At 36.0% G+C, this 16594-nt stretch overlaps 1 pseudogene; it reads right to left on the bottom strand.

Annotated features, from left to right (window-relative positions):
* Positions 1-3527: 3527 nt before the first annotated feature.
* On the bottom strand, positions 3528-6654 carry LOC145969286 (uncharacterized; annotated as a pseudogene).
* Positions 6655-16594: the final 9940 nt, after the last annotated feature.

Genomic DNA, 16594 nt, shown 5'->3' with positions numbered 1-16594 from the left:
GCCGCCTTGAAAGAACTAAAAAAAATGTTACCGACGCAGTCGGCATGAGAGTGAGCGAGATAGCAATAGGAGCGAGCGAGACAGTGATAGGAGCGAGCGAGACAGCAACAGGAGCGAGGGAGACAGTAATAGGAGCGAGCGAGACAGTAATAGGAGCGAGCGAGAGGGGAATAGCAGCGTGCAAGGAAAGGCTCGATCCTCGAGTTTTCTCTTCCAACTGCTATGCCCCTCTCGCTTGCTTCTATTATTGTCTCTTTCGCTCGCTCGCTGAGAGACATTTGTTGTGTGGTAATAATAGTACACACCGCGTGATCTTTGTACATGTGTCGTTTCAAATGGTTATAAAGAAACGACTTTTTTTCTCGACCAAAATTTTGTCGCAAGGCTGAACATAATGTATAGGACGAATAGGCATACAAAATGTATGTAAATTAAATTTGAGAAATATTTGTATATAATAAACATCTAATGTTATACACTTTACTTATATTTATCTGTATATAATAAATACAAATAAATTGTAATATTTAAATATATACATATTGACTATATAATTATTTTTATTTTGTATTTTATATTATAATGAATAAAATAATACTTATAATATGCATATATATATATATATATATATATATATATATATATACAGGGTGTCCGATTCCTGAGTGACCAAACGAAAAGTAGTTGTAGATTGGGTCAAACTGAGAAGAAAAGTCCTCTACCATTTTGCAAAATTCGCAATAATTATTAAAAAATAAGCAAAAATGTCTCGGTACATGAGAAGCGGTAAACCGCTTGTAGTGTGTGATTATTAAGTGATCAAACGAAAAGTGGTGATAGATTGGGTCAAACTGAAAAGAAAATTCCTCTACCATATTGCAAAATTCGCAATAATTATTGTTATAGGCAAAAATGTCTAATTTTGGAAATAAAAGGCTACATTATTTATATAAGCATGGGTTAAAGTGTATGTAATGTATTTTTTGATGAATTTATTTTTGTATTGTCATGTGATTTTTTTAAAAATATTTTTAATTTACAAAATTAAGGTTTTAAATTAAACTACATATGAAATTTTATAGAATTATAATTGATTTAATAATTTATATGTATTTATGTATGATTATTTTTATAAGGTTAATTTTTATATATAAATTTATATTGGTAGTTTTGATAATATTTGAAATAATAATTTTAAATCTTTCAATAATTATATATTTAATTTATAGAATATTAAATTTAGAGTTATTTATAATTTATTATTTAGTTTTTATAGTTTGTGAGAGAACATTGGGGTTATCTTTATTAGTTTTAATTGTTCGGTATCATGGTAATGAATTATATTATATATTTAATTTTAGTAAATTTTAATATGATAAAATTTTTTTTTTTATTTTTAAATTTTATAGTAATTTATAATAAAAAAATTATATTTTATTATAATATTTATTTTTTAATAAGGTTAATTTTTTTATTCAAATTTATATTTAAAGATTTGATTTGAATCAGGGTGAGGTTTTTATGGAAGTTTGATTTTTATTCTTTTTATTTAATTTTATTGAGAATATGAATTTTGGGTTTAATGTTAATAGTTATTCAATTACAAAAGGAAACATTAATTAAATTAATAGTTTTTATAGTAATGGGGTTTATTTTAATTATATTATTTTCACTAAGAAATTTAATAATATTTTATTTAATTTTTGAGTTAAGTTTAATTCCTACTTTTATTATAATTATTTATTGGGGGTATAATTTTGAGCGGTTAAGAGCTTCATTTTATTTATTGATATATACAATATTTATTTCTTTGCCTTTATTAGTGTATATTATAAAGTTATATAAGATTATACAGACTTTTGAAATAGAATTATTAAAAATAAATAATTATATTAATTTAAGATAGAGAGTATAAGAAGCGGTAGACAGATCGCTTCTCATGCGCTGAGACATTTTTGCCTATAACTTAATCATTATTGCGAATTTTGCAAAATGGTAGAGGACTCTTCCCAGTTTGACCCAATCTACCACCACTTTTCGTTTGATCACTCATTAATCGGACACTGCGAGCGATCTACCGCTTCTCATGCGCCGAAACATTTTTGCTTATTTCTTAATAATTATTGCGAATTTTGCAAAATAGTAGAGAACTTTTCTTCTCAATTTGATCCAATCTACCACTACTTTTCGTTTGGTCACTGAGGAATCGGACACCCTGTATATAATAACATATATATAATATTATACATTTATGATTGAAGAGAAATCTGTAACCAAAGAAAAATATGCTTTTCTTAATTTTAGCCGTATATGATAAATACAAAACTAATTATTTAAAAAATTAATATAATACAGTTACACAATATAGTTATCTTTATTTTACACTTAACACCATAATGACAAAATATGAATACATGTATTTACAACACTATTCAGTATATGTATTTGTGTGTATATTAAATGTTATAAATATACGTATTAATATTTTATTCATCATGATATAAAACACAAAATAAAGATAATTATGTGTTCAATATGTAATTGTTTGTATTAAATAATTTATTTGTACATATTTATTATATAGAGATAAAAATAAGTAAAGTATATAACACTAGGTGTATGTATATACATATATACAGGGTGTCCCATTTTAATCGATCACCCCGAATAACTTTTAATTTTGATTGTAGAAAAAAACGTTTCAAACAAAAGTTATATGGTTTCAAGGGGGACATGAGAAGGTGCCATTATGGTGTAAAGAAAACACATAATTGTTTCGAAAAAAGAAATGTAATTTGCAATTAACAATTACATTTTTTTTCTTAAAAATAACTATGTGTTTTCTTTACAATTGATTCCTCTCATTATTTTGTACATAAAAGTATTAAGGTAAGATAATCGAAAAATGAATATTTTACAAGATATTTTATAGTTTATGTAAAATTAAGAAATTATTTCAAGCCTCATAACTCGGAAAGTACTTAATGAAAACTAACTTAATTATAGTGTTTTGGAAAGCTCCCGAGATGAGCTACAAGAATATGCAAAAAATATAGGGTGTCCCATTTAAAAAGTTGGAGGTGACCTTCACGTGACTTTCAGCTGACTCTTCAAGGTCAAACTAATGGCACCGTCTCATGTCCCCCTTGAAACCATATAACTTTTGTCTGAAACGTTTTTTTCTACAATCAAAATTAAAAAAGTTATTCGGGGTGATCGATTAAAATGGGACACCCTGTATATGTTAGATAGCCCCAGTACACGTTAGATCGCCCCTGGCTTTATTAGTATATAAAATATATAATATAAAATATATTTATATTAATATAAAATATTTTTAAAAATATTTCATATATAGAATGGGCCCCATCCATCGCCCATTCTCGTAAGACGCAACCATTATATTTTCGTCTTTCCGATTTGCACACCAAGTGTATAAATAATATAGCTTTCTTTTTATGCGAATGAGGGATGCATTGAATATTATTATATTAAACAAATGCTATTTATTATGGTGCAACAAACATTTATTGTGAAGGGAACGGTGACAGCTTGTTAGTTTCTATTATATTCATAAAATGACGTCTCATGCGCTCTACGTCATTAGAATATTTATCCTCACAAGGATTTCTTCCTAAAACTACAGAGCAAGCAGCTGCATAAATTCCGCAACATATGCTATCTGGTTGTTCTTGGACTTTTTCAAATATTATATTGCTTACGTTTATTCTTGGATAACGTTCGCGAATATAATCTTTCTCTTTTTCTGCCAATTTTTTATATGTACAGCCAGGTAAGCTGTCATATACATACAGTTTGGAGCCATCACAGAAAATGCATCGCCAGTGATCAGTACAGTTGCCTCCAATTATTTGTAAACTGTTATCGCTATCACTGGCTGTTATCAGATCCGGAAACTCCAAATACAGAACGCTTTGCGTTTCGAAACAAGAAGTTTCTCTAACAACACGCAAGAATCTATCTAATGATTCATCGTTCAGTTTGCTCTGTACAGGCAGAACGTTCTCTCTCACCAAAGGAAGAGGAGCAATTATATCATCTAAAACTTTCTTACGTTTTGCTATTTCATCTTTAGTCAGATTTTGTTTAATCTTTGAATAACTGACTGCAATCGCTATCTTGCTCTGTATCCGAAACAGTAGCAATATTCGCCAAGTATGTTTGCATAAAGTTCAGTTTTAATCGTTTGTTTTCTTGCTTGTTATCTACATTATTTTGTTGCGCAGTTTTGCGGATAATTTTTCTTTCAGATGCTTTTTTTGAGCAATAAAAATCTTTTATATATTGCGGGTCTCTAATAAACATATGCCTGTTATGACGGCTATCCAAGATTTCTGGAAGCATACAGTCATGATAGAAACGTTTTGGAAAAAGCAGCATTTGATTTTCCCAAAAGTCATTGTCTCTATTGACTACCACAACTTTTAAACTTTTGGGAGTCCATATAGCGAATATGCAATAGTTTCGCTGCGTTATGTTCAACTGCCCTTGAACTGGATAAAAGAATCGATGATTTCGATTCATTTTATCATTATTTTTTCTGTCAAATATGCCTTTCAGTAAAGGCAATTTTTGTACAGCCTCATCAGCTGTTAAATTCTCTGCTGATAGAGGATATTTAATCTCTACCAAACCATCTTCATCGATAAGTCTATCGGGAGAAGCACCCAAAAATGGATTTTTATAATCAATGAACAATTCACATGGTTCAATTTTTTTATTTAATTTTGTAGCCAACTCTTTTCTAACGACTTCCTCCCTATCGTGACCATATTTCATGGCTGCTGTGTCAATTTGTGGAGGATATAAAGCTTTTTACAGTCGCTGCACAAGACGTTGTTGGTCTCATGCAACATACAGTTCCAAAATTGGATGCTGTTAGCATTTCACGCCTTAATGAATGCCATAGTTCACATTCATTTTGGTCTCTTGTCTCCCGTTCAATTTTTTCCCTGTTTTCTGCATTTTCTGACAACTTTTCTATATGATTTATTTCAAGTTGTTTGTATACGTCAGGTAGATCTGGCTTTTATGATTGTGGGCCATAATATCGATCTGTTCCTGCCTCTCGTTTAAATTTTTTAGATCTGCCATTCTCTTCTCGAGATTTTTTAGTTATCGCAACCTTTGTTTGTCGTCGTTTTTCTAAATTTTTGACAGTCGGGGGAACATCCTTACACATGCTTATGTGTACTTGCGTAAGCACTTGTTGATTATTATACTGCACAACAGCTCCCGCAATTCTAGCATTGTAAGAACCTCGTAAACCAAAATTAAGGCGCTTTCCACCTATTTCTTTGCAGATTATCGAATTAAACGCTTCTGCAGGATTGTTTGTCAAATTTAACAATCGGAATAAGCACTCAAATACCTGACAGTACTTTCAATTTTGTCATATAAACCGTGGAATTTTAAATACGACACATAATTTTGTATTTTCTCACGGTTTTCTTCGCATGTACGGCCACGTTCATTACATCTTTTATGCTCAGCAAAAATATGGCTAGGAATATTTAAAATATCTTTTTGTAATTCCGTAGCTTTGTTATGGTAAGGTAATTTTTCCTCTCTTCGTAGAGCGGCAGCTTCTAGTACTTCTTTCCGTATTTTTAAAATGTTGTTTTCTACAACATTAACTGTACAAAGCCACGTTTTCTGTGCTGTTTTAGTTGAACTTGTACCTGCAACGACTTTCAACTTTTTGCACAAGTTGCGAAGCAAATGATTAGTGCATTCTACTTTTTTCACGGTCACCATTTGTTCGCGATACGTTATTTAGTATGGCCTGATTACACTGCTGTCGCTATCAGCAATAATTGTTTTATATATCAGTCCATGCATTTCAAGGCTATTTTTAAAGCCTTCTACAATGGCGTCATTTTCCATACTTGTAGAGCTAGCGTTGCGGTCAAAATTTTTATAACATTTGTGACTGCGTGACTCAAGTCCATTTCGCTCCGCTCTGTCACACACTGTACAAAATTTGTTGCGGATATCAATGAAGAGAACTTTTTTTGTGCGGTAACCAATTATGGCACCAACACCGGAAAGTGAATCGTAAGCGTTGCCGTACGACCTCTTCATCCAACTACCATCCGCTACAACGGTTATGTATGGAATGCCATTTATAGTTTCATTCCTCTCGAGGGCGAGTTGTTTTTCTACTTCGCCTGCCATTTTCATACTTTCTATAGCTGTTTTTTGAAAATCATCGACTAGATTTTCGCAATGTTTTATATAAGTCTTTTAAGACATGCAAGGAATATTAACACCTGCACAGAACTCTTCCAGTTGGGCATAACCATTTCCAACTGTTATAGTTGTAGCTACAGCAGCTTGGTTGAGATCCAACTTTTCAGGTTCTGTGGGTTCTGACCATATGTTGTCTTCATAGTTGCACATTTGGCATTTGAAGAAAAACTGCGTCATTAATCCACAGCGATGAGAATTTACGAGTTTCCAATCTTTAAATTGGCACTCTACTCCTCGCGCATAGTTATCAAATGTTCTGTGGATTTCATTCCACATAAAAGAAATGTCGACAATGCGACGGCTTTCGGGCATGCTTTCCTGAATATGATTTGCATCCAGAGAGCCGTTATCAATAACAAAACTATCGTCATCGCAAAGTTCGACATTTTCATAATACATACCTGTATTTGAAGGGGACTCCAGGCATTGCATTATTTGGGTACTAACGTTAAAATCCATCGTATCAGAACATTCTATCGATTTTTGAAAATCGATGAATTTGTTGTTAATACTCTTTATGCCTGGAATCATTTGACCCTTCCTTCATCAGCTTCAATAACTGTTGCCTGAAAAAATGAATGGTTTAATATTGTGTAAAATATTATTACAAAAATAACATATATTTCATACACTTTATCTTTTTCTATAATCTTGGAAGAAATAAAATCTCTTTAAAATAAGTGTAATCTTTTGTTTAAAAAATTTTACATAATTATTACTGCAAATTAACTATGGAAAAATATATCATATTAAAACAAAATAAATATCAATCTTTTTTAGTAAACTAAAGCATTCATGCAAATCATATCTGGTATAATTATTTTTCAAAGTAACCAGCACACGAATAAATCGCCTCTGGAATTATTTTTTACAACCAGCACACGAACAGATCGCCTCTGGGATTTTTTTTTACAACCAGCACACGAACAGATCGCCTCTGGGATTTTTTTTACAACCAGCACACGAACAGATCGCCTCTGGGATTATTTTCTACAATCAGCACACGATACATCGCCTCTGGGATTTTTTTTTACAACCAGCACACGGACAGATCGCCTCTGGGATTATTTTCTACAATCAGCACACGAATACATCGTCTCTGGGATTTTTTTTTACAACCAGCACACGAACAGATCGCCTCTGGGATTATTTTTTACAACCAGCACACGAATAGATCGCCTCTGGGATTTTTTTTACAACCAGCACACGAGTAGATAGTCTCTGGGATAAATATTATTTTGTGACCAGAGCGCTCATGCAAACCGCATCTGATATAAAATATTTTTTTAAATAGCCAGCTCACGAATAGGCCGCCTCTGGCACTAACTACTATAGAAAGTATAAGCAATTTTGAATTACATAAAGGTAAACAAAGGATTACATTCTTATCTTTCAGAGATAATCTATCATGATTATTTGTGTATGTTATACTAACGATAAGTATTGTTAGATGGATAATGTGTACACACACATACGATTATAATTTTACATATAGGATGTCCTATTTTAAGTGATGCACTGGAATATCCGGTCAGGAAAGCATTTTAGAGAAAAAGATTTCAAATAAAAGTTGTTTGGTTCGAAGAGGGATATAAGATGCTGTCATTGATTTGACCTTGGATAGTCATTAGAGGTTACACGAAGGTGACTTCCAATTTCTTAAATGAGAACTCCAATTTTTCATTACACATTGTTATAGCTTTTTTTGAGAGCTTTTTAAAACACTAAAATATTTAGTATTAAGTACTTTGTGAGTTATGAGGCTAAGAATAATGTCTTAATTTTATATAAACAATAAAATATCTCATAAAATATTCACTTTTTTATTACATTATTTATACATGTATTTATACATTTTATTACATGTATTTATACATGTGTATATGCTGTGTGTGTATATAAATAGAAATTTGTACTGGAAAAATATGTATATAATAATCATTAATATTATATTTATATGCATTTATATATATTAAATGTTAAAAAAATAATATTGACATAAATTTAGAACTATTACTACATGCAAATAACACACACATATTGATTATACATGTATGATTTGTATACATGCAGCACGTGTTTAATAACGAGATGGATAAACAAAAAAATTAAAGAAAAGAAGAGAGGGGGAGAGAGAGAGAAAGCGTGTGTAATGAGTATCTCATTGTACATTTGATCATTTGCGTAAAGTATAAACACTGATAATGACAGAAAAAAAAGGAAAAATAGTAACATTTTCATACACGTATTATAATTTATATACCAGCAAAAAGGTTTTTTTTAAATTAATTTATGTTTATAATTATAACATTTTTTATATTTATTGACATATATTTACAAAATGTATTTTCAAAAATAGTATTTATTGACATATATTTACAAAATGTATTTTCAAAAATAGTATTTTAATGAATTTATTACGATTTATATACGCAAATGAACACAGATTATATGCATATGATACATATACATACAGCAAATATGTAATAAACATATGGTAGACATGAAAGGATAAAGATACCGAAAGAAAGAGAAAGAGAGAGCGTAATGAGTATCTCTTGTCGTATATCTGATCGTTTACATACAGTAAGGTGTAAATACCTTTTAATGAGAAAAAGAAGAAAATAGTAATATTTTTATCCACCGATATTTCACGCTCAGTATTCAGAGATTCAAAATGCTTTTATATTCTACAGGGCCCTGCATTCCTATATGCCGCGATTGGCCGCGATGCTATGTTGCTTGTTGCATTATGAAGAATTATATTCCCGACATCGTACGAATTATCTCGGAGATGATCCTTACCTTGAAACCGGTAATCAGAAGCATCCCAACTCCAAAGGACGAGGAAACGAAGGAGCCGACTCCGGGGATGTCTGGGAATACAAAGGACAAGGAGGATATGGAAAAATACAAATCCACAGGAAGGGCAATGAAGGGCATTCTAAGCCCAGACGGAAAACTCATCCCGTTCAGGATGCTGGACAAGGTCAAGAAGGATGACGGAGGCCACAAAGAGGACGGAAATACGTCCGACCCGCAAAGTTATAAGTTTATTTTGTAAACAAAAAAGAAAATATACATATATTATAAGTATCCGAAAGAGAATTGTAAAACCATTGTCCTAACCTATAATATTAAGGAAACAGTGCAAAACGACGAGCACTTTAAAGAAAACGGCCAAAGAAAGCGAGAGTGTAGACAGTGTACATAAAAAGTGCACTCTAGCATGTAAAGTTTTATAAAATAGAGTTAAAATGTAAAATTAGATTTAAAATAGTAGGTCAGCACATATTATGGTAGTATTATGAAAAAGGAATTGTAAAAGACTAATTGCGCATAAATTAATGTAACGCGCATCTAAAATTGTAATTTGCGCATGAAAAGTGCAATTGCGCATAGAAACTAAGTGCAGAAGAGCGACTGCGCAAGCGCGAAGCGTCTGCGCAGATGGAAAACCGAAGTGCGCATGCGCAATGCGTCTGCGCACAGCAAAAACGAGCAAACCAATAGGAAAGCGACCCGAATAGCAGCGCGTAGAGTGTACGAACACATTGGTCCGCCCAGATAGCGCTGTTGGAGGGGATAGAGAAGAGTGGGGAGGCCTATATAATGGGCTGCAGAGCTCAGTCTAGAGCTTTTTCCCGGACGAGTTCGTTGCGATCTTTCGAGCTCAGAGAGCGAATATCGGAATTTCTATAAAACAACGAAAAGACGCGAAAGTTGTTCCGCGTACACGGCGATATAGTGTATAATTAAATATCGATCTTTTTCCCGGATGCGTGCGTTGCGAGCTTTCAAGCTAATAAAGCGTTTAACGGAAGTTTCAATAAAACAACATCGAGACGAGAACATTGTTCCGCGTACACGGCGATATTGTGTAAAATCAACCGTTTTTATTAAAGCGAAAACAGACTGTAATAATCCGAGTTCAGTTATATTTTATTTTATTAAATATATTAATTTAAACATATATCTGATCGGTAGCAGTTGTTATTTATCCAAGTGATAAATTACCAGATCCTTAACCCCGGTAGTGATTTGCCTATCCGGGAGTGATCTAAAAAGAAATATTTGTCAAACGAATATTTCAAACAACCACGGTGACTTACCTGAGGAGGAATCCATAGCGGTGACGTCATCCTTCCAGCGTTGTCCAACGGCGAAGTCCATCGTCCAGCGGCGACCTGAAACAGAAAAGGAAGCATCAGAACGAGAGGAAGCACGACGAGAATACGTCGCAAATTTTCTCTCGTTGGTGCGCAGTCAGCGGCCATCTTGTAACTTGATACGGTGGCGTGACGCAGTAAGGCGAGGAAGTCGGCGGCCATCTTGTAACCAGATACGGCGGCTCGACGCAATAAGGCGAGGCTGGTGTCACATTCCAGGAACCTCGACATGGAATTGGATTATCTCAACCAAGAATCCTTGCTTGTTGGTGGATAAACAAGCTGGCGACCGTAATAATTAAAGGTAAGAGAACTACATCCTCGGATAATTTTACCCGAATATAAGTCGTCCGATCACAACCTAACATCGGGCGCGTAAATACGTTGTGCGTAGCTATTCTCGGAAATAAACCGCGTCTTTCGGATTTGTAGCAGTAGGATTTCGAAGTTTGATAGTCATTGATCCGTGGGTTTGCGGTAAAGGCGAGCGTTCGTCGTATGGCGACGTGTCCGCGAGTGTTTACGATAAAAAATACCAAGTTCACCAGGTAGACCGAAGGAAACTTGGCGACCGTGACAGGACAGTCATTTACGTGTGTGCCGAAATTTGAAACGAGAAAACGTGCGGAATAAATTCGCGACGCTTTTCTAAAAAACGATTCGAAGATTAAGCAGGCGTGTGACTCAAAGTTCGCGTGTTAGCCGACGGCAGGATAAGTTACGCGCAATAATAATACCGCAAAATGTCGACTCAAAAGGAAACCGACAGATTGCAAATCGAAGCGACGGGCGCGAGAGTATTGCGATCACCCGTCAAATCGAGAGAAAATATCCTCACAAGATCGCAAGCGAAACGCGTGAATGAGGATAGAAAAGATTTTCGCGAAGCGGAAAACGCGGGCGGAAAAGAGACGGATAATCCTAGAGACCGAGAGTTCTGGGAAATGTTCGTCAAATTAAACAAGAAATTAGACGCGTTAGAGACGCAAATCGTGGAATCTAGACGCGACGGCAAAAGTCATGAAGCCTCTTCGGTAAGTGCTGTAGCGACGGAACGCGGAAAAGAGGAAACGGCGTCGAGCGTTGTAAAAATTTCGGAAAACGCAGTCTTAAACGCGCGATTACCGCGTGGAGGCTGGCTTAAAAATCCTTTCGAAGATCTTAAATACTTCGGGAGAACCGACCGACAGAACCCGATTAAATTCATCAAAAAATTCGAGAAAATCGTAGAGTATGAAAACGTCGGGGAAGTCGATCAAATTTATTTCTTCGCGAGATGTATGCGAGGATCTGCATCGACGTGGTTCGAAGTAAGAGAACCGGATACGATCGATGAAGCCAAAGAGTTATTCATCCAACATTTTTGGACTGAAGAACAACAGGCGAGATTTCGGGAAGAAATGTATACCGGAAAATATAACGCTAACGGTACGGAAACGATGGCCGAATACGCGTTAAACGTAATGAAACAGGCGAAATGTCTGGATCCGCCGATGACGGATAAAGAAATAATAAGATGCGTAAAACGACATTTTGGAAATAGTGTCGCGCGCGAAATAAGACCTACTACGGTAGAAGATTTCGTACAATTACTCGACGAAATCGAAATAGAGCGTGAGCGGAATAAAAAATTATTCGAAGCTAAAAAACGCGAAGTTAAAGATAAAGTTCCGACGGATAAAAAACGCGAAGGCGCGACAAAACCGTGGAATAAAAATAAAGCCGCGGAGGAGAAAAAACCGAATCGCGACGAAAAACAAAACGAATCGTATGTTAATAATAAATATACGAAAAATAAGGATTTCGAGAAATCGAAAGAAGAAGAAGGGAGAAGTTATTACGCGAAAAACGATCAAACGGACGAGACTGCGCGTAAAAACGAAAAACCTAAAAAGAATAACGTGTCCGCGAAGACGGATAAAGCCGCGTTTAATAAAGGATTTTCGACGCAGCGTAATCTGGCGGTCGTTAAAGCGGATAACCGAACCGAACAGTCTGACGAAGACGAAGAGGGCGAAGAAAAAACGCCTAAATTAGCGGTTATTCGAGCAAATAGACAAAAGCCGAATAAACGTGAGAATAAAAATAAAATTGAACGCGATCGTGTAAACGAAAAACGGTTCGCGAAATTAAAAATAAACGTCGAAGAGGATATGAAATCTGAAAGCGCGACGAAAAATAAAGGCAAACAAAATCGTGACGGAAAATTACAAAAAATCGGCAAACAAAAGGTAAGCATATTAGCGGATAAATCGTTAAACGACGAAAATGCCGACAAAGAATTTAATCCGAGCGATAATGGGGCAACGAACGTTGATTGGTTAGTCGAAGATGTCGAAGAAAATACGGGAAATGTAATCCAAGTCGATGTCGAGACCGAAAATACCATAGCGACGGAAAGTTCCAGAAATAAAAAACGCGTTAAAAACGACGTAGTCGGGCGCGATAAAGAAACGCGTAGAACGGAAAAATACCGGAATACGACGTTAGAGAGAGAGACAGAGCGCGTGAAAGGCGATATGGCTGAGCGCGACGATGAGACGCGTAGTACGGAAAAGTATTGCGACGCGACGTTAGAGAGAGACGGAGAGCGCGTTAAAGGCGATAGAGTCAAACGCGATAACGCTACGACGCACACAAACTACGCGTAACGCGGAATTAAAGGGGATGGATCGAAACCATTCCGAACACGAATTCGAAACGGAACGGATTAAAACTAACAAAAAAGTAATACCGTCCGTAAGAATTAACAAAACAATCGACGAAGTCGATGAATTATCGCGGGAAGACCAACAGAAGAAAAAATCGATCGGTTCCGCGTATATAGATATCGAAGTAGGTAATATGAGCGTAAAAGCATTGCTCGATACCGGTGCCGAGATATCTGCGATGACGAAAGCGTTATTTGATTCGCTGGTTGAAATTAAAGCGATAATCCGAGTGATACCGCTGAGAAAATTTTCGCTGGTAGGCGCGTTCACCGACAAATCGCAAATAGAGCGCAGATAACTTTCCGATTGTGCGAGAAAGAATTTACTCACGAATTCGTAGTAGCGAAGACACTCGCGTATAATGTAATTTTAGGACTCGATTTTATGCGACAGAATTACATAGCGATATATTGCGAACCGAATGACGTGCAGATAAAATTCCGCGACGGAAGGGAACACCGCGCAGAAATTTTTGCTCTTTCGGTAGAAGAGACCGAAGAGTATTTAAATAAAATTTTGCGAGAGCATAAAGATGTGTTCGAAAATAGGATAGGGTGTATTAATCATTATTCCCATCAAATCCTTATGAACCACGATAGACCTTTCCGAATGAAGCCATATCCAGTACCGGATGCTCATCGATCAAAGGTAAGACAACACCTGAAAGATTTACAAAAATCAGGTATCATCGAAAAATCATCGACTCAGTTCATAAATCCACTCGTAGTCGTGATTAAAATATCGGGAGAAATTAGACTGTGTCTAGATGCGCGTGAGCTTAATAAGAGAATGTGTAACGAGCATGATCAACCTCCAATGATCGAAGAAGTTTTCCGAAGAATCGAGAATAAAAAATTTTTCGACTTTGGACGTGACCAGCGCATTCTGGCAAATACCGCTGACAGACGACAGCAAAAAGTATACCGGTTTTATATTTGATAATCAAACGTATGTTTTCCGAAGATTGCCACTCGGGCTAAAAACATCGGGATCATCATTCACCAGAGCGATGAATAAAGCATTGGGGGATGATTGTGATGCGTTCACGATAATATACTTAGATGATATATTGATCGCGTCAGATACCAAAGAGGAACACATTTTCCACATAAACTACGTGCTTGAGAAACTAAAAAGCGTAGGATTTAAATTAAATCTGGAAAAATGTGAATTTTTTAAATCCGAAATTAAATTTTTGGGACACAAGTTCGACAGCATCCAAGCTGAAATGAACGACGACACTAAAAAAGCTATACGGGATTTCGAGATACCGCGAAATAAAAAAGGTATACAAGCGTTTCTCGGTCTCGTTAATTGGGATCGCCGGTTTATAAAAAATTTAGCCGCGTTGACCAAACCATTAGAGGCGATACTTTGCAAAGGCGTAAAGTTCGAGTGGACGGAAGAAGCCAACAAAGCATTCAACCGAATAAAAAGGGCATTCGAAAGAGCACCTAAATTATACATAATAAGATCAGATTTAAAATTTGGCTTATATGTAGATGCGTCAAAATTTGGACTCGGTGCGATGTTATATCAGTACGACGAGGAAAATAGCGACGTTAAATACACCGTAGCTTACGCGAGTCGAAGCCTAAAATGTGCAGAACTTAACTACACTATCACTGAACTCGAGTGCTTAGCGATAGTGTGGGCACTGAGAAAATGGTATGCAAGCTTGCTAGGAAGGCGTATAAAAATCCATACGGATCACTGTGCGTTGAAATTCTTATCAGCGTGTGCGGACGATAGTTCCAGGATCGCGAGATGGATAACGTTCCTAAATGAGTTTGATATCGAAATCTGTCATGTACCCGGAAAAGAAAACGTGATCGCGGATACTTTATCGCGGCGTAACGTAAATAACGGGTACATTAAACAGGAAAAGTCAATAAAACGGATAGCCCCGATAGCTAAGCCGAACGACGAGTTAGACACCGTAGCATGGTGCAACATAATCGAACAAGCGCAGGAAGAATGTCAAACGTTGCATAATTACCCGCGTGAAGATTTAAACGTTTACATACGCGACGGATTAGTGAGAATACGCGAAACGTCGGGAGAAAAAATAATTATAATCGTTCCAGATAAAATTAGTTGGGATTTGATCGATAGAATACACGATTATCTCTTACATTACGGAACAGATAAAGTCGCGGATTTCGCGAATAAATATTTTAAAATTAAAAATCTCGAAAGAGTAGCTAGGGACGTAGTTGCATCGTGTAACACGTGTCAGGCGACAAAGTATTATACTCGACCAACAAGGGGAGTAGAATATTTTATTTTACCGGAAAGACCGGGTAAAGTAATTTCAATCGATATATTTGGACCTTTGCCACAAACACCAAAGGGATACAAGTATATATTAGTCGTTATGGATCAGTTTTCAAAGCTAACAAAACTGTATCCAATGAAAAGTCAAAAACTCGACGCAATCATGGACTCGTTGCAGTTGGAACACTTTCCACAACTGGGAATGCCGGAGGAAATACTATTCGACAACGGAGGCCAGTTCATAACCAATCGATGGAGGGAATTTGGAAAACATGGGATTCGCAATACGGAAGACTACACCATATAACCCGCAGAGTAATCCAGTCGAAAGGGTGATGCGCGAACTTGGACGAATAATACGAGTCTACGCGCATGATAGACACACGTCTTGGAACAAAATAATACCCAGGACAGAAAGGACTATAAATTCGACGGAACATCGAAGCACGGAGTGTGTACCACTGGAACTACACCCGGAACAAGAAAGATACTTACCAATGGATCCGAGATTACATCCAGAAGAAGACCAGGAGGAGGACGAAGACCTACTACTGGAAAGAAAAATCGAAAGTGCAGCTAACTTTCTTAAAAAACGAGCTGGACAAAGAAAGAAGCAAACCGATAAACATGGTGAGGCGGAAGTCTACACTCAGGGGCAGAAAGTGTGGGTAAAAATCCATCGACGAAGCGATGCGAGCCGCAGGCTTACGGAAAAGATACATCTCGTCTACGATGGTCCATTTCAAATAAGAGCCCAGATCAGACCAAACGCTTATGCTGTGAAAGACGAAGAAGGAAACACGATCAGGATATTCAATTCACGGTTGTTAAGACCACATCGGGAAGCAAAATTAAAACCGGTGGCAAGAATAAATATGATTTCAGTCAAACGGGGAATAAAAGAACCTCAAAGACAGGAAATCGAAGATTTCTGCAAAAATCTAAAAAGAAAAGCAGAATTAGATAGAGTAAGTGAAAGGATAGATTTACTTACCAAAAAATCCAGAGACTTGTCTGAAGAGCAAAAGGAGTCCGAAGTGCAGGAGGTGCAGCAACCAGGAGCAGCGGAGGACGACGGAGCCAATGACGACATCACGGAATCCAGTGTAGAAAGGAACCTGAAAAGAAAAAGATCGGGTCAAATTAGTGAGAAAGGAATGCGTC

This window comes from Camponotus vicinus, unplaced genomic scaffold (assembly GCF_025532165.1).
Source record: "Camponotus vicinus isolate PSW18456_S1 unplaced genomic scaffold, iyCamVici1.0 SCAF_3, whole genome shotgun sequence".
Lineage (NCBI taxonomy): Eukaryota > Metazoa > Arthropoda > Insecta > Hymenoptera > Formicidae > Camponotus > Camponotus vicinus.
The sequence above is the reverse complement of the archived record's forward strand: the minus strand, read 5'-3'. Positions and strand labels throughout refer to the sequence as shown.